The sequence below is a fragment of the Globicephala melas genome, chromosome 19, assembly GCF_963455315.2.
Source record: "Globicephala melas chromosome 19, mGloMel1.2, whole genome shotgun sequence".
NCBI lineage: Eukaryota > Metazoa > Chordata > Mammalia > Artiodactyla > Delphinidae > Globicephala > Globicephala melas.
In genome coordinates this window covers 37,112,107-37,131,210 of record NC_083332.1, presented here as the reverse complement: position 1 = coordinate 37,131,210, position 19,104 = coordinate 37,112,107, and the positions used below count along the sequence as shown (strand labels likewise).

Below are 19,104 nucleotides of genomic sequence, written 5' to 3'. Positions count from 1 at the left end.
AAAGGGAAGTGGGAAGAAGGAGAAAGGAGCAAGGGGGGAAAAAGGATGTGAATCAACTAACTTGAGCCATAGCGTGAAGGTGAAGACCACATAGCTTCAGATGAAGATTGATTGCACTTGGATCCAAGCCAAGGCCTTTTTGCCATCCTAAATGCCTCTCCATTATCCATGCTAAGCAACTTCCTTTTCTGAATTACTCAGAGCGAAGTGAGAATGTGCTTCAAACTTACCAGCCATAGAAAACATGCAGTTGAAATATATTAAAAGGGAGACAGTATGGAAGAGAGCAGTGCAGTCGAATACTAAATTGACACAATTGTTACCATGCTTCTTTTTAAAGCAGTTATTTTAGATCTATTTCCATTACCACCTCCATCAATTAAAAATTATGTATACATCAATTTTCAAGTAACCTCTGCTTTCGAGGAACAAAGAAGATTAATTATACCATGCCACCACATCCCACTACCCTGTCGTCTCCTTACCACAGCAAATGAACACTAAACAGCCCAAGATTAAAATCAGAAATAAAATATATCAGAAACACCTTCTTTTAAGTCAGGACACAAAATAAAGATTTCTGTTGTGTTGGGAGATGTAAATGCCAGTTTTCTTGCTATTTACAAAAAAAAAAAAAATGCCCATGAAATATTTTGTGAGCATTATACTGGGAGCCAGGAGACCTCGCTAGGCACTATTCTCCATTCTGTCATTTGTTCCATTTTATTTTTATTGTACTTATACTTGAGTGAATGTGTTACTCTAAATATATAATCACTCAATATTTTCAATACATTTTGCCCTCAATTAGTTTCCTCAAACCTCTGTGGAAAATTACGTTAAAGTTTAGCTTCATCCAAATTAGCGTCTTCCTAATAGAAGAAACTTGGCTTTAGAGTACATGCTGCATGGACATCCCAGGGGAAGCAAAGTTTATGAAATTTATCTTATTCTCATTAATAGCCATGCTGGGATATGGAATCTACATACATTTTTAAAAATAGCAAATTTTCAGAATCCTTAAACCACTTATCAGGAAATCCCTCTTCTTTTTTGTGGCTCAGTGGTCATCTAGCAAGTAGGTTTTTAATTGTTGTTCATGTTTATTTGTTTGTCTTTCCACATCTCTGTCTAATGTAACCATCATCTCCATAGATAACTTGGCACAGAAAAACTGGGACAGAGAATAATCTTCTTAGAGGATAATCTCACTGTAGTATCATAAAGTAGTTGAATAATAACATTAAGATATGGTCTTATCTGAGGTTTCCTTTCTGGAAATAGTCATCCTAAACCATGTAAAAATTGAGAAAAAAAAATCATTACCAAGGAGCTTTCAAAGGGGTCTAAGAGGCACGCTAGTCTAAGGAGTTTGCACTATACGCAAGGCTTACAGAATTGTCACAGACTCGAATGCCCATTCATTGTTCAATCCTAGTCTTAGATGATGCCTTCCATACACATGCTTTCCAATTCAAAATTAATTATGTTTTCTATTTCCTTGATTTCCTTACTTATTTGAAATCATTTGAGGACAAGCAAATCGAATGGACAGCAGATTGAAATGAGTGCCAGAATATTGTTTAAATTAGGATATTCCATGTGGAAGGGACAGCCATTTATTCAGACTTCTATTCCCTATTCAAATTGAAGTCATTTGGAAAATTGCCCTCTCCCTTTATTTTCCTCCTAGTTATGTATGGGAAAAGCATAACCTCAGTAACATCATCCACTTCCCAACTGTGTTAGAGAAATTTTGGTAGAACTTTTAATGACAAAACAATGAACTCAGTTATCTATAATCCTGAAAATATTCAAAAATTGTTCCACTATCATGATGGCAACATATGCACACACCTCAATATGCACTTACACATGAATACAGCATCAATATCTTAATGTGATAATGAAACCAAAGTGGGGAAAATCAAAGAAATTAGCTTACCAGATATAAAATTGTTAAAATAGCTCAATTTACTCATTTTATCACTATGGAAACGAAGGCACAAAGGTGAAATTGCTTACTCATGTTTCAGTTCACTGTCAGAGAGTCAGGATAATAAAAGTAATCAAAATACTGCCACAAAGCAGGTTTAGAAAGTTGCAAAGCTATGAAAGGTATTTTGACATCGTTCTCTCATTTGTCAGTGCCAATCATACTGGTACAAATTGTAACAAATTGTAAAGATCTTTAAGGAAAAGATTAGATTATCAGGTTTCTAGAAGTTTTAGAATATAATACAACCACTGGTAGCTCTTAGGTAAATTACCTAAATTAGTGATTAAATAAAAAGTTGTATTTCTTATGCTTATCAAAACTGCAGAATTGTTCTAAGATCTACATTCTGCTAGGAAGTTTTCTGCTATTAGCTCCATAGAAATTTGCAGTTTGAGATTTTTTTTGTTTTCTCTCTGGCTTTTAATGTTTACAGAACTCCTCCACTTTTTAATTTAAAACATTTTATGAATAGAAAAATAAAATAAAAATACAACAAACATGTATATATAGATTAATAATGTAAATGTATAAGACTATGTAATAAAAGAGGTATAATACAATTATGGTAATTACCTATCTGAGAGTTTTGAGATATGATTTTCCTAGAAGAAATATAATTTTATTTGCAAAGAAGCTGAATTTAGATCTTATCAAAAAATGTAATTTTTAAAAGATAAAAAAGGTTGAAGAACTTGTCTACACTGGATACAGTTTTGCGGGGTATTTTTTAATTTGGAAATTCCAACCTTTGTAGTATATATGGCATTCACTGAGTTCTCCCAGTCTGTCTTCGGCAATGAAACAAGCAAAACTGCATCCTGCTATCAAACAGAAAAAACTTCAAAAAAGAAATTAACATTCCAAACAGAAGAAAGGGGAAGTGTTTACTGAGACTTGTTTTTGAATTATTTATATTTCATGATTTGTGCATCCCATGAGGGGATTCAGAGCATTGCCAAGAAAATATGGGAACACCTGCCCCAAGAGCTGTGGACAATGATTCACTAAACTTAATGATAAAATGTTCCGAGACTCAGGATCAAATGCCATTTCCTATAATTTCTGGTTCACAGTTTTGCTTTAGCAGTATATGTTTTATCCTTCAATGAAGTGGAGGCTTAGAAAAAGCAAACTGACTCTTACAAAGAGAAATGTATCCTCAGAAATTTCTGCTCAACATATTATCAGCCTAAACATTTTCATCCAGCCCTCAAGGCTGGGGACTCTTCTTAGTAACTGAGAAGACGAGTCCATAAATATGTATTTATTTGTATACCCCTTATTATATATCTCCTACACCAGAATCAACATATGGTTGCTAAAGTTAAGAATCCTGTCTTATTTATTGGGCTTCCCTGGTGGCGCAGTGGTTGAGAGTCCGCCTGCCGATGCAGGGAACACGGGTTCGTGCCCCGGTCTGGGAATATCCCACATGCCACGGAGCGGCTGGGCCCGTGAGCCATGGTCGCTGAGCCTGTGCGTCCGGAGTCTGTGCTCCGCAACGGGAGAGGCCACAACAGTGAGAGGCCCACGTACCACACACACACACACACACACACACACACACACACACACACACACACACAATCCTGTCTTATTTATCTTGGTAGTGTCTGAAACTAGAAAAGTTGGTATTCAAAAATATTTGTTGAATGAATGAGCAAACGTCATGTTTACCTGGATAAGCTAGCTATCCAAACACCTCTAACAATACTAAAGCTACATAAGGGAGGACAGCAATGTGATTCTAACATGAACAGGGTTGGAGGAGGGAGCAAAAACAAAATTTAAAAATAGTGGCTGGAAAATCACCATTGGGATTTATGAGATGTGGGCTGTATTAGGTGTTTCAGAATTTAGCCTGTGAAAGTGAGCACTGTAGCATCCCCTGTACATGATGTTTGACTACTTTGGGTTGAAAAGTACGGAAGCATGAGTTTACCACAGAAGCAGAATGATTTCCAACCGTTAGAACAGTTATTGTCACAAACCAGGAGAGAATATATTTTGGTCAGCCCAGGGGAACACTAACCATGTCAAATATAAAAGTCCCAACAGCTTTGAAGAGAAAAAAAAGCAACCTTATTACTCCTGCTTCTATAATTCTAGAAACGAATGTTTCCGTTAGGAAATATGCACTATTGAAATGCATCCCTCTCCCTGAAAACTTCATTTAGACAGTTAACATTGGTATTTAGTTGTTTGCCCAGATAAATATTTCATATTGAAAACACAAACATTTTTGCTTGGGATATTACAATCTAATAGGAAATATTCAATAACTTCTCCTGATAGGATAATGTGACTGTTGCTTAGTGATATTTTAATGTAACTTTTTATTTTAGTTAAGAACACATTCTCATGATTCGGAAAAAAAAAAAATCTTTTTTTTTCCACATTGTATTTTGTTGCTTGTCTCATTGAGGATGCTTAAAGAAAACCTAGACTATTTATTTACTGGCTTCCAAATTGTCCAGGCAAATAAAAGCAAGAACTCTTAATGACAACAGTGCACATATTGTCAGGATTTCACTTTGCTACAATTAATGCTCTCCACAAATGTCTGGCATCCTAGACTAGAAAACACTTAGGTTCTCACTCCTACCACTGTCTGATTATCTTTCAAGAACTTCCCTAATACTATAGGGGAAAAAAAAAATCTCTAAAAGCCTCAGAAATTTTATCTCCTAGTAGACTCTTCATTGGCTATAAACCTTAGCGTTAGCTTCTACCAATTTGATCTTATTTGGGATTGCTTAATTGTTGCTTCCTTTTATATAATACAGTTGTTTTCAAGAAATATCACATGTTGCAAGTGAATATGGCCATGGCTAAATGAGGTTTACTGTAAAATAATAATTAAGTTTCATTTTTAAAGTACAGTGTCACTTCTGATTTAAAAGAACCATAGCGTAGAGTATCATGAAAGCAAATAACTATTGGCATAACCTAAATAAATATATTTTTAAATCTATAAGGTACATTGCAGTTGGAAATATAAAATGTGAAGCTGTCATCACTGAGGCCAATGATAACCTTTTCAAACTTTATTAACATGATTAGGATTTAAAATTAGATATAATTAAATTAATAACAGCATCTTTTACTTAATTTTAAGAATAAAGCTTTAATAAAATCAGTATGCATTCTAATTGTTTATTTACACAATATTAATATTCAGACAGAAGGATCGCTAAAACACAGTTAATTAAATATAAATTAATGTGGTGGAATATTTAATTATCTTTTCTACACCTCACAACTAATGATTATGTAAATGCCTTGCATTTAATCTTATTGCCAGGAAATTAACTTAATGGCCTTCAACAAATGAACATTTTGTATGCATTACAGGACACTTTATCTAAAATTTAACTGCATGGTATTAGTTTCAGATAATAACATGATTACACAATTTAAAATGTAAATGTATGCGATACTTTTGCCTCTCCCCCCACCTTTTTTACAAAGAGGAGACTAAAATTGTTCAAGTGTCATTTAATAACCCAGGTTCTGACATGTGAGAGATTTCCTGCTTATCACTGAGGAAGCCAACTCCTTTTAAAGGAAACACTTCCAAAGAAAAAAGACAAGTCCCTTTGCAGTGGACAGTTAAATCAATGATTTCATACAATGCCACCTTTAAAAGTAAATTACTTTGGATGTCAGAGGATGGCAGGGCCATCAGCACTCTGAGTGGTTTCTCCAAGCTTTGGGGATTCTCTGAAGTGCCAGCACTTTGGGATTTGTTAACAAAATCTCGGGACTTGTAACCCTCTCAAAGAACTGAAGCTCAGAATAATTACAAGTCTCATTAGATATCACTAAAAATATGGGAGACAGAGATTTAATTTTCCAGAGTAAGATCCTTGTCTTGAACAATTTTAACGAATAGACATTCCAATACCTAAATGAATAGAAATGATCTGTCCTACACTGAATGGGAAATCTCACAGAGGGAGTGACGTGAATAGCCAGGCAGCTCTCGTCTCACTGACTGTAGCAGATGCTGTTGTGCCCCCACGTAACTCCTCGTTCTTACCCCTCAGAGACTACCAACGAACCGACAGCACCAGCATTTCATTTCCTGAGATTTCTCTTTTTTTCCAACAGAGACCACTTTGCTGCCTACCTGGCAGATCAAGTGACAAGGTTTGGGATTTAATCCTCCCCATCCCAGCAGCCCTCAATCAATTATTAGAGTTGGTATATTAATGACCCGGCTACCTTGCTTACCCCTTGAGTGAGATCATTTGGAAGCATATGTTTCACACCGAGACCCAGAGTTTCCTATTGGAATGAAGTTCTAGTTACCTGTGCAAAGTGGCTTGATAATGGACCCTTTATTGCCTCTCCTTCTCTCCTTCATTTCCCAATTCCCTTACCGGTGTTTATTTCACTTCTCAGATAAATTCTATGCATTTATATTTTAACTCAGCCTCTGTTTCTGAGGCAATCCAAACTACATTAAGTCTGTTTGGGGGAAATCAATGCAGTCTGACATAGGACTGAGATCAGGACACTAAAACGTGGCATTAGGATTAGTAGAATATCCAGGAATTTCTAAGTGTATTAGATCACACCCATTCCTTCCTCACTCAGTCTCTGAATGAGATGTATAGAAAAATATTACATATTAAGATAGCGAATAGTTGAGGGCTTATTACATATCAGACATTTTTAAGTGCTTTACACATATGACCACATTTGTGTCTCAAAAAAAACTCAACAATATAGACACTACTATAACGCCCCCCAAAATTCCTTGCTTGTAATAACAGCTAGTTTATTATATCTCAGGATTTTTTGAGTTAAGAATTGAGGAAAGTCTAGATCAAATAATTCTCTTGTTTCTCATAACGTTGATAGAAGTCACTGGCTGTATTCAGTTGAAATACGGGCTGGTCTAGAGGGTCCACAGTGGTTTCACTCGCTCATCTCGCACAGTGGGAAGAGTGGCTAGAAGGCTGGGCTCATTTGGAATTATCAACCAGAGCACCCTCACCTGACCTTTCCAGTGTGGTGGGCTCATATAATAGTCTGACATCTTAATGGTAACTCAGAGCTCACAGAGAGAGGACTCCAGGGAAAGGAAGTATAAGCTGCCAGATCCTTAAGGCCTGGATCTAGAAAGTGGCACTGAGTCACTCCTGCTGTGCTCTATTGGTCAAAGGAGTTACTCCTCAGGTTCAAGGGGAGGGGGAGAGAACTTGCAGCCATCTTTAATCTTCCACATTAGGTTAAGTAGCTCACCTGCATAATTAGTAGAGCCAGATTTCAACCCCCAAATGCTAACTTCAAAGCCTAGATTCTTAAACACCATGTTTTCTTTCTTCCTATATAACAAAGAATAAGAAATGTAGAAGCAAATTAATATTTTTATTAATATCTGAGGCATTGTATCCATACTCCAACTCAGAGAATTCTTATAAATTGAACCACAGGTAGCATGATGTTACCAATACTGGGTAAAAATAACAGCTAGCATAGAAAGGGGTACCCAGCACAACATGCTAAATGCTAACACCTTTTTATTTTTTTTTTTCAGTTTTCACTCCAAACACAAAGCAAAGTGAGCCAAAAATGCAAAATATAACTAATTTTCAGATATTCTTCCTTGCACTCACATCAAAACTTTGCACTCACACCAAGATGTATATACATGTATACATATACACACATATATATACACACATACACAGACATATACATAATGTGTGTGTGCACATATATATGTCTATATATATATATAAACATAGATTTCACATACTCCGATGAACATGCAGTTGTCTTTTTCATGTCTTTCATGCAAGGGCTACTCAATATAATATTACATATTTCAATGTATTCAGTAGGCAGATATTAAGGGTGAGTCTAATTTTTAATGGATCTTATGCTCACCATTAGTTGTTGTGTATTCACATCTAGAAAGCATTTTATTACCAGCTGAGGTATCCTACAAAATAAGCCACCTTTCCCCAGAGCCTGCCTGCTTCACCATGAGATGTCTTCAGTAGTTAGAAGTAGACATCTCATTCTGCCTATTTCAAGGCCTTTGTTGTATTATGACCATACTCCTTAGGTCTCCACATACCTGGAGGGATGTTTCCCTTGTTTATAAAAAAGAGATAAATGCCAGATGATGAGATCAGTAAATCTTTTCATGCATTTTTTAGATTTATGATCACTCATTTCTCAGAAAGTCCCAGGAGTGTAGGCTTCCAAAGTTCCAAGTTTATAATTCTAAATATGCTGTACTAACAGCAAACACTTTTCTCTATTGGAGAAAAAAGTAGCTTATGCATGATTTCAATATGATGGCTTTGATTTACTGCTTTATTGCTGCAGCTATTCAATGAGATTTCATAATAGAATTAATATATGTACTATATTTACTATATTAAGTATCTCAGTCATTTTCTTATATTCTATATGAGATATAGTCTATAGAAAGTCTATAAGGAGACTAATTCAAATTACAAAAAGACACAGCATTCTCTAATTTCTAGTTCATGGATTCATTCACAAAATATTCTAAAACCTTCAGAGTCACCTATTATATTCTGATGCATACAACATGAATTTATATCTTGCAACTTGGTAATGGTTCTAAATGGTTAACTATCCTAATTAATAAGTAACAAGAATGTTGCAATTCCCTCTATGTTTTTTCTATCATACAAGTATTATTTTATACTTGAATCTCTGCACTGAAGGAATCTGAAATTTTCAGCTCCATGTAAAAATCCTCCATTTAGTTTTCATCCATATGAAACCACATTTATGCATAAGAAAATCCTACATGTTCTCTTTCTAAGCAAAGCTGGAAATACTGAGGAGATAAACATCTCCTCTGCACTCACTCCACAAGCAGGAACCAAAGAAATATCAGGCAACAAATCACAATCTATTTTTTTTCTTTTTTAAAAAAAATTTTATTGAAGTATAGTTGATTGACAGTATCATGTAGGTTTCAGGTGTACAGTACAGTGACTCCGTTATACATATATATATTCTTTTTCAGATTATTTCCCCTTACAGGTTATTACATAATACTGAGTATAGAAACCACAGATATTTCCATTCCATACTATGGTAGTTGTAGATATCTCCCAACATCATTTACTCTCTTGCTGCTTTAGACTTAGAGTAGTTATGAGACTTGTGGCTAGATCTTGTTTTTTATTTTTAATATAATTTTTTTTACACACCATGTTCTTATTAGTTATCTATTTTATATATATTAGTGTATATACGTCTATCCCAATCTCCCAATTCTTCCCAATACCACCACCACTCCTCCACTTTCCCCCATTTGGTATCCATACGTTTGTTCTCTACTTCTATGTCTATTTCTGCCTTGCAAACTGGTTCATCTGCACCATTTTTCTAGATTCCACATACATGCGTTAATATACGATATCTGTTTTTCTCTTTCTGACTTACTTCACTCTGTATGACAGTCTCTAGGTCCATTCACGTCTCTACAAATGACCCAATTTCGTTCCTTTTTATTGCGGAGTAATATTCCATTGTATATATGTACCACATCTTCTTTATCCATTCATCTGTTGATGGGCATTTAGGTTGCTTCCATGATCTGGCTATTGTAAATAGTGCTGCAATGAACATTGGGGTGCATGTGTCTTTTTCAATTATGGTTTCCTGTGGGTATATGCCCAGTAGTGGGATTGTGGGGTCATACGGTAATTCTATTTTTAGTTTTCTAAGGAACCTCCATACTGTTCTCCATAGTGGCTGTATCAATTTACATTCCCACCACAGTGCAAGAGGGTTCCCTTTTCTCCACATCCTCTCCAGCATTTGTTGTTTGTAGATTTTCTGATGATGCCCATTCTACCCAGTGTGAAGTGATACCTCATTGTAGTTTTGATTTGCATTTCTCTAATAATTAGTGATGATGAACAGCTTTTTATGTGCCTCTTGGCCATCTGTGTGTCTTCTTTGGAGATATGTCTATTTAGGTCTTCTGACCATTTTTTGATTGGGTTGTTTGTTTTTTTAATATTGAGCTGCATGAGCTGCTTATATATTTTGGAGATTAATCCTTTGTCTGCTGATATGTTTGCAAATATTTTCTCCCATTCTGAAGGTTGTCTTTTCGTCCTGTTTATAGTTTCCTTTGCTGTGCAAAAGCTTTTGAGTTTCATTAGGTCCCACTTGTTTAGTTTTGTTGGAATCTGCTTGCTAGTATTTTGCTGAGGATTTTTGCATCTATATTCATCAGTGATATTGGTCTGTAATTTTCTTTTTTTGTAGTATCTCTGTCTGATTTTGGCATCAGGGTGATGGTGGCCTCCTAGAATGAGTTTGGGAATGTTCTTTCCTCTGCAATTGTTGAGAAGGATGGGTGTTAACTGTTCTCTAAATGTTTGATAGAATTCACCTGTGAAGCCATCTGGTCCTGGACTTCTGTTTGTTGGAAGATTTTTAATCACAATTTCAATTTCATTACTTGTGATTGGCCTGTTCATGTTTTCTTCCTGGTTCAGTCTTAGAAGGTTATACATTTCTAAGAATTTGTCCATTTCTTTCAGGTTGTCCATTTTACTGGCATAGAGTTGCTTGTAGTAGTCTCTTATGATGCTTTGTATTTCTGCAGTGTCCATTGTAATGTCTCCTTTTTCATTTTTAATTTTACTGATTTGTGTCCTCTCCCTCTTTTTCTTGATGAGCCTGGCTAAAGATTTATCAACTTTGTTTATCTTCTCAAAGAACCAGCTTTTAGTTTTATTGATCTTTGCTACTGTTTTCTTTGTTTCTATTGCATTTATTTCTGCTCTGACCTTTACGATTTCTTTCTAACCTTGGGTTTTGTTTGTTCTTCTCTCTCTAATTCCTTTAGGTGTAAAGTTAGATTGTTTATTTGAGATTTTTCTTGTTTCTTGACATAGGCTTGTATAGCTAAAACTGCTTTTGCTGCATCTCATAGTTTTTTGTTGTTGTTGTTTTGTTTTGTTTTGTTTGTTTGTTTGTTTTTTTGCGGTATGTGGGCCTCTCACTGTTGTGGCCTCTCCCGTCGCAGAGCACAGGCTCCAGACGTGCAGACCCGGCAGCCATGGCTCACAGGCGCAGCTGCTCCGCAGCATGTGGGATCCTCCTGGACCAGGGCATGAACCCATGTTCCCTGCGTCGGCAGGCGGATTCTCAACCACTGCACCACCAGGGAAGCCCTCCCATAGGTTTTTGATCGTCGTGTTTTCATTGTCATTTGTCTCTAGGTATTTTTTTATTTCCTCTTTGATTTCTTCAGTGATCTCTTGGCTATTTAGTAACATACTGTTTAGCCTCCAATGTGTTTGTAGTTTTTACATTTTTTCCCTGTAATTCATTTCTAATCTCATAGCATTGTGGTCGGAAAAGATGCTTGATATGATTTCAATTTTCTTAAATTTACCAAGGCTTGATTTGTGACCTAAAGTGTGATCTATCCTAGAGAATGTTCCATGCGCACTTGAGAAGAAAGTGTAATCTGCTGTTTTCGGATGGAATGTCCTATAAATATCAATTAAATCTATCTGGCCTTATGTCATTTAAAGCTTGCATTTCCTTATTAATTTTCTGTCTGGATGATCTGTCCATTGGTGTAAGTGAGGTGTTAAAGTCTCCCACTATTACTGTGTTACTGTCAATTTCCTCTTTTAGAGCTGTTAGCAGTTGCCTTATGTTTTGAGATGCTCCTATGTTAGGTGCATATATATTTTTAATTGTTATATCTTCAACTAGGATTGATCCCTTGATCATTATGCAGTATCCTTCCTTGTTTCTTGTAACATTCTTTATTTTAAAGTCTATTTTATCTGATATGAGTATTGCTACTCTGGCTTTCTTTTGATTTCCATTTGCATGGAATATCTTTTTTCCATCCCCTCACTTTCAGTCTTTATGTGTCCCTAGGTCTGAAGTGGGTCTCTTGTACACAGCATATATATGGGTCTTGTTTTCATATCCATTCAGAGAGCCTGTGTCTTTTTTTTTGGAGCATTTAATCTATTCACATTTAAGGTAATTATTGATATGTATGTTCCTATTACCCTTTTCTTGTTTGGGTTTGTTTTTGTAGGTCCTTTTCTTCTCTTGTGTTTCCCACTTAGAGAAGTTCCTTTAGCATTTGTTGTAGAGCTGGTTTGGTGGTCCTGAATTCTCTTAGCTTTTGCTTATCTGTAAAGCTTCTGATTTCTCCATAGATTCTGAATGAGATTCTTGCCAGGTAGAGTAATCTTGGTTGTAGGTTCTTCCCTTTCATCACTTTAAGTATATCATGCCACTCCCTTCTGGCTTGTAGAGTTTCTGCTGAGAAATCAGCTGTTAACCTTATGGGAGTTCCCTTGTATGTTATTTTTTGTTTTTCACTTGCTGCTTTCAATAATTTTTGTCTTTAATTTTTGTCAGTTTGATTACTATGTGTCTCTGTGTGTTTCTCCTTGGGTTTATCCTGCCTGGGACTCTCTGCTCTTCCTGAACTTGGGTGGCTAGTTCCTTTCCCATGTTAGGGAAGTTTTCGACTATAATCTCTTCAAATATTTTCTTGGGTCCTTTCTCTCTCTCTTCTCCTTCTGGGACCCCTATAATGCGAATGTTGGTGCATTTAATGTTGTCCCAGAGGTCTCTGAGGCTGTATTCATTTCTTTTCTTTCTGTTTTCTTTATCTGTTCCACGGCAGTGAATTCCGCCATTCTGTTTTCCAGGTCACTTATCCATTCTTCTGCCTCAGTTATTCTGCTATTGATTCCTTCTAGTGTAGTTTTCATTTCAATTATTGTATTGTTCATCTCTGTTTGTTTGTTCTTTAATTCTTCTAGGTCTTTGTTAAACATCTCTTGCATCTTCTCAATCTTTGCCTCCATTCTTTTTTTGAGGTCCTGGATCATCTTCACTATCATTACTCTGAGTTCTTTTTCTGGAAGGTTGCCTATCTCCACTTCATTTAATTGTTTTTCTGGGGTTTTATCTTGTTCCTTCATCTGGTACATCGTCCTCTGCCTTTTCATTTTACCTGTCTTTCTGTGAATGTGGTTTTTGTTCCACAGGCTGCAGAATTGTAGTTCTTCTTGCTTCTGCTGTCTGCCCTCTGATGGATGAGGCTATCTAAGAGGCTTGTGCAAGCTTCCTGATGGGGGGCACTGGTGGTGGGTAGAGCTGGGTGTTGCTCTGGTGGGCAGAGCTCAGTAAATCTTTAATCCACTTGTCTGCTGATGGGTTGGGCTGAGTTCCCTTTCTGTTGGTTGTTTGGCCTGAGGCAACCCAGCACTGGAGGCTACAGGCTCTTTGGTGGGGCTAATGGCGGACTCTGGAAGTGGTTATGCCAAGGAGTACTTCCCAGAACTTCTGCTGCCAGTGTCCTTGTCCCCGTGGTGACCCACAGCCACACCCTGCCTCTGCAGGAGACCCTCCAACACTAGCAGGTAGGTGTGCTTCAGTCTCCTATGGGGTCACTGCTCCTTCCCCCTGGGTCCCGTTGCGCACACTACTTTGTGTGTCCCTCCAAGAGTGGAGTCTCTGTTTCCCCCAGTCCTGTCAAAGTCCTGCAATCAAATCCCACTGGCCCTCAAAGTCTGATTGTCTAGGAATTCTTCCTCCTGCTTCCAGACCCCCAGGTTGGGAAGCCTGACATGGGGCTCAGAACCTTCACTGCAGTGGGTGGACGTCTGTGGTATAATTGTTCTCCAGTTTGTGAGTCACCCACCTAGAGGTTATGGGATTTGATTTTATTGTGATTGCGCCCCTCCTACTGTCTCACTGCAGCTTCTCTTTTGTCTTTGGATGCAGGGTATATTTTTGGTGAGTTTCAGTGTCTTCCTGTCAATGATTGTTCAGCAGTTAGTTGTGATTCTGGTGCTCTAGCAAGAGGGAGTGAGCACATGTCCTTCTGCTCCTCCATCTTGAACCAATCTCCTCATTCTTTTATTTCTAAGAATTCCAACTTCTAATTTCAAAGATATGATTTTTTAGGTGATAATTTCTCATTTTTTTCAGACTTCTGATATCCAGAACCATAAGATAATAAGTTTATATTGTTTTAAGCCACAAATTTGTGGTAATTTGGAAAACAAGTACCTACCAAATATTATGTTATATGGCTTTCTAATTAACCAAGTACCATTTATAAATAATCATATCATTCTGGACTGCAAAGGCAACTTTATTCTAAATGAGATGACCATATGTGACTCTATTTCCAGACCCTTTATTATACTTCAATATTCTCTTCATCTATCTTTTCACCAATATTGCACTTTCTTAATAACTGTAACGTTACAGTAAGTCTTAATATGTGGTAGTGTAAATCTGCAAGCTTCTTCTATGATAGTTTTTTGTTTCTTTTTTTACCATTTTGGTCTTCTGAAAATCTGATAATAAAATTTATATGAAAATTTGATTTCAACAATAACAAAGAATCCTACTGGAATTTTGACTGAGATTGCACTGATTTATAGAGCAATTTGGGGAAAACTGATATCTTAAAAATCCTGAATTTCAGATCTATGAGTATGGTATACCTTCCATTTAATTTAGGTCCTCTTTGTTTTTCCATTATAATGTTTTTCTCTTTCTGTGTGGCTATACTACCAACTGGACTTGTACTTACCTTGTGGGAAAGTTTTTAATTTCATATTCAATTCTTGAGATGTTTTTTGAATTTTTTTGTCAGTTTTGGCATCAAGTGATGGTTTTCAAAGAATTCATTTATTTCCTAAATTTAAAACTATGCTGGTATCAAATTATTCATTTTTGTCTCTTATTATAATTTTCTTATGTCCCTTTTACATTCTCAGTAATGGGAATATTTTTTCCTTATTTTTAGATCAGCCTTTCCAGTGGTAATTGTGATAATGGTCTTTATCATTATCTCTCCCCTTACAAAGTAATAGAAATACTATATAATGCAGACCATCATGTTTAATAACATTAGCTAAAGAGAAAGCAATGTTTACGGAATATGATGAGATCATCGTTCAAGTTATTAAGTTGCTATTAAGTAGTATTTTTGTTTGATTTGAATAGAAAATATAACCACTATCCTAATAAAGTTTATAAATATAGCCTTGTTAGTATATAGGAGCTTAATTTCAAATTTAAGAATTTATACCACATCAGTTTAACATAAGGTCTATATCATCAATGATCAGTGATCAATAAAAATGCACACACTAAGAAAAGTACCATACAACAATAGGATATGCACGTTGGAAAAATATCTTTTAAAAGGCTGGCTTAAGACCTCAATTATTTGTAATACTTACAAAAATTCTGCAAAATTTATATTCTTTTGTGGTAATTCATCTCAGAATGATTAAATCAAATGTCCAAGTAAGAGGGTCAGATTATGAACACTGGCCCATGAGAATTTCAAGCCTGTGTTATCTCATCTATGATACTGTTCTTCAGATGAGCAGATCACTTATCAATCTGAAATCTTCCCATGTCTATAGATTTTTAAACTATCTAACTAAAAGTTATCAAAATGGAGAAAAATCTTAAAGATCTGTTAGAAACCCAGTAATGTTTTGCTTTAGATATTTATTTTTCATTATTTACACCACTTTTTAGTATTATTACTATTGCTCCACTGGCATTAGATATTCTTCATTTTGTCAATATCTCTGCAGATATACATATATTGCTCAATCACTTTAAAAAAAAGAGAGATGGGGTGGAAGTAGAACTAGAGATTCACTGCAGTCACCTCAAATCTCACCAATTCTCATTATACAAATCTTGCATTAGTACAGGATTAAGTGAAGGACTCTGCCTCACAATGTATTTTCAACCATACACAATGGGAGGGCAGTTCTATTAAGCATTTGTATTTTACTAATAATGAATATAATGCTGTACTAAATGAATGATACCTTCAAAGCATTTTAAACAAACTTCCTAAAATCTTTAATGCTTCGTCGAAAAGAAATACTTCATTTTACTAATTGGATTGGTGGGATTTATCTGTGTTACACTATGAATCTCAACCTATTGTTATTAATCAATCACCATAATTACAGAATAAAGTTCTTCATTTCCATTTCTTTCATAAAAATAGAAAAATTTTAGTACTTACAAACCCTATCTTGTTATTTTCATCTGTGAAAACAAGTGACTTTTCAACATATTCCAGAAAATCAACATATAATGTATATTATATAAGAACTTAAATTAGGCTTTGTAGGAAATTGGGTAACAGTATAATTTTCTTTACTCACCTTAACTTCTGGCCAGGAAAATCGGGAAAAATGCTGGATTTCCTTGGCAGTCTCATGGTCCACTTTCTATCCTTGGTGAAATTGCAATGCAAACCTAACAGTTCTTGACTCTGTCCTCTTTGCAGACCATGTGAAAGTGACTCTGGGACCTAGACAGAGGAAGTACAGGAGGAAGGTGATACTTTTTCTACCTCGCAGGTACTGAAAAAAAATAGCTCAATATATTCAGAATTTTTTAATTTATATAAAAATGTTTGAAAAAAAAGATTCCCCTTATACAATGGTTTAAAACTTGGTCAAACTAGGATCTACAGACGAGCAGAGGAGAGGAAGAAGGAAAGAAAAGTCTGACCGAGGTTAATCCTTAGGAACCACTCAGTCATGTGTTATAAGATTCAACACCAACTGAACATTCAGCTCTGTGTTACTACAACATGATCATAGGAGACAGAAGGGAAAAGAGAGAAATATAAGCACCAATTCCATTGCAATCTAGTAAAATATTAGTTTTTTTTCAAATATAGACATTAGGTTAATATCTCTTTAAATTACATGGTTTTAAGTAACATGGCTCCTTGAGGCCAGGTAATAATTGTCACAGCGTTAGCAACTCAGGTTAAGAGAAAAAATTGTTTCCTTCATGTTTGACTCTCAGCATTTACTAGAGAGTGTTACAAATAGGAAAGGTTTCTAAAAATCTGTTGAGGACACAGATCCAGTCCCAATTCTACAGGTAATAATAATTGTATACGTTGAGAAGTTGAAACAAATTTCTCCTAAATTCAGACTTCATTCAGCCACTAATTCCCAATTTATATATGCAAAGGCTCATTGTTTCATTAAAGACCAAAGGTAACACTAAAATGTATAGGAGTTTGCTACACAGACTGGAGCCTCTGTGTTCCTCTTGTCTGAGTTGGAAAATAAATGTAATACTCCGATATTCTGCGTTCCTGAAGCTGGGCAAAGCAGTGGGGGTTTCAATTAAAAACCACAGGAATGGAAAGGGATACGTCAATAAAACCACAGACTTGTACCTATGGCATACTAGTTTGCAAACAAACACAGCAAGCCTTCCTGGAGTGTGAGTCTATTACTGTATGTTTAAACTGAATGTGTGATGGCTGAGGTGACTATCGCAGCATGGTTTTCCCTCATTTCATGTACAGGGGAATGCAGACTTGCATCCTTGGTTCCTTGTAACAAATGAAATGAGGAAACTGCTTAACTGAAGAACGCATCACCAAAGTGGGAAAAGCTGAAATGATACTAAATCTGCCTTTTAAGTACAAACATCATTAAAGGAAGAGAATCTCAATGCTGAACTGATATGCAATCAGTAATGGTGGAAAATTAGTTTTTTCAAATATAGACATCAGGTTAACATCCATTTAAACTACATGGTTTTCACTATAAGGTTTCTACAAACAGTGTCTGACATTAGAATATATTTGTTGAGTAATCAATTGGCTATAGAGGAGTACAATCAGTACATAAAAATATTACATATTTTACAAGGATAAAACCAGAATAAAGGCAGTCAAGTTGAACAGAGCATAGGCAAAGTATTTAATTTATAATTCACGGTACATAGCTGTGTATTTTTTTAAAAGATGTGATGTGTTACAAATATTTAAGAGAAGACAGCTATGTGGGAAAAACTGGATAGTTTACTTGGTTAATTAATTAGGCTAAATGTTGCTTAACTTTGCTACCAGTTAACAACTGGTTTCAAATATATTGGCTTCTCATTATGCTTGAACAATTCATGAAATTAATCTTATTGACTACCTAGTGCATTCAGAGACTGTTTGAAGCTCAAAGAAAAATCCACGATATTTTTAGGTAAGGATTATCTCATTTGACTCTGACAAAGAATGCTTTCTTTCCACAGAAAACATGTTTATTTTATCCATATTGAAGGATAACAGAAATAAAAGTCAGCTTTGTTTATTTTCCAACATTTTGATGCTTACCTTATTGCACAGTCTAATGAAACATGGTGGTAGACACAGCACTTACTGTGGGGTTTATTTTATGGAGGGTTTTATTCCTGAGTAAAAGATAAAAGGCTGGGGATAAAAGTGAACATACTTTACTTTCCAAGCTTCCTATATATTGTAAAGGATATACATTGTGATACTTCAGGAAATTCAAAGATTGTGAGATGTCTTGCACTTCCTAAACAATTAATTTTTATGAATTATAAATTTCAAAGAGTTTGATAAAGGCTTAATCCTAAATCTCTTGGTTATCTTATCAGTCAGTTGTGGGGTCTTCTGATTACTATAATGATAGAGCCCAACAATTATGGGATGTGTTATTTTGAAGTCAAAACATAAATGTACATGTGTAAAATGGAGCACAGCATCCTTGTGCTTGAAAATATAATTAGAGTGAATAAAAACAGAACATAGGATAAGTTTTATCATAATCCCTTACTCACTACTATGTCTCCAATGTTTATTCAGTCCAGTCTCTGACACATAGTACAGGTTTTATAAACAGCAGTTGGGAAGATAAATAAAGATAAATAAAAGAATTAACAAATAAAAATAGATGTTAAGTGGAAACAGATCTAAAACCTAGATTTTCTAAAATGTGCCTTCCTCTGCTTCTTTTTAAAAATTTTATTATTTATTTTAATTCACAAGACATTTTATTATATTCTTCTTCCTTTTTTTAAAACATCTTTATTGGAGTATAATTGCTTTACAGTGTTGTGTTAGTTTCTGCTGTATAACAAAGTGAATCAGCTATACATATACATATATCTCCATATCTCCTCCCTCTTGTGTCTCCCTCCCACCTTCCCTGTCCCACCCCTCTAGGTGGTCACAAAGCACCGAGCTGATCTCCTTGTGCTATGTGGCTGCTTCCCACTAG

The 19,104-nt window shown here is 35.6% G+C and overlaps 1 long non-coding RNA gene across 1 annotated transcript in view; it reads right to left on the bottom strand.

Moving 5' to 3' along the window:
• LOC132594063 (uncharacterized) overlaps nucleotides 1-16,329 on the bottom strand; it is a 310,572-nt gene extending 294,243 nt beyond the window's left edge. Inside the window, exon 1 of the long non-coding RNA XR_009560177.1 lies at nucleotides 16,219-16,329. This is a non-coding gene — a long non-coding RNA (uncharacterized lncRNA). The remainder of the gene's footprint in view (nucleotides 1-16,218) is intronic.
• Between the last annotated feature and the right edge of the window lie 2,775 nt (nucleotides 16,330-19,104).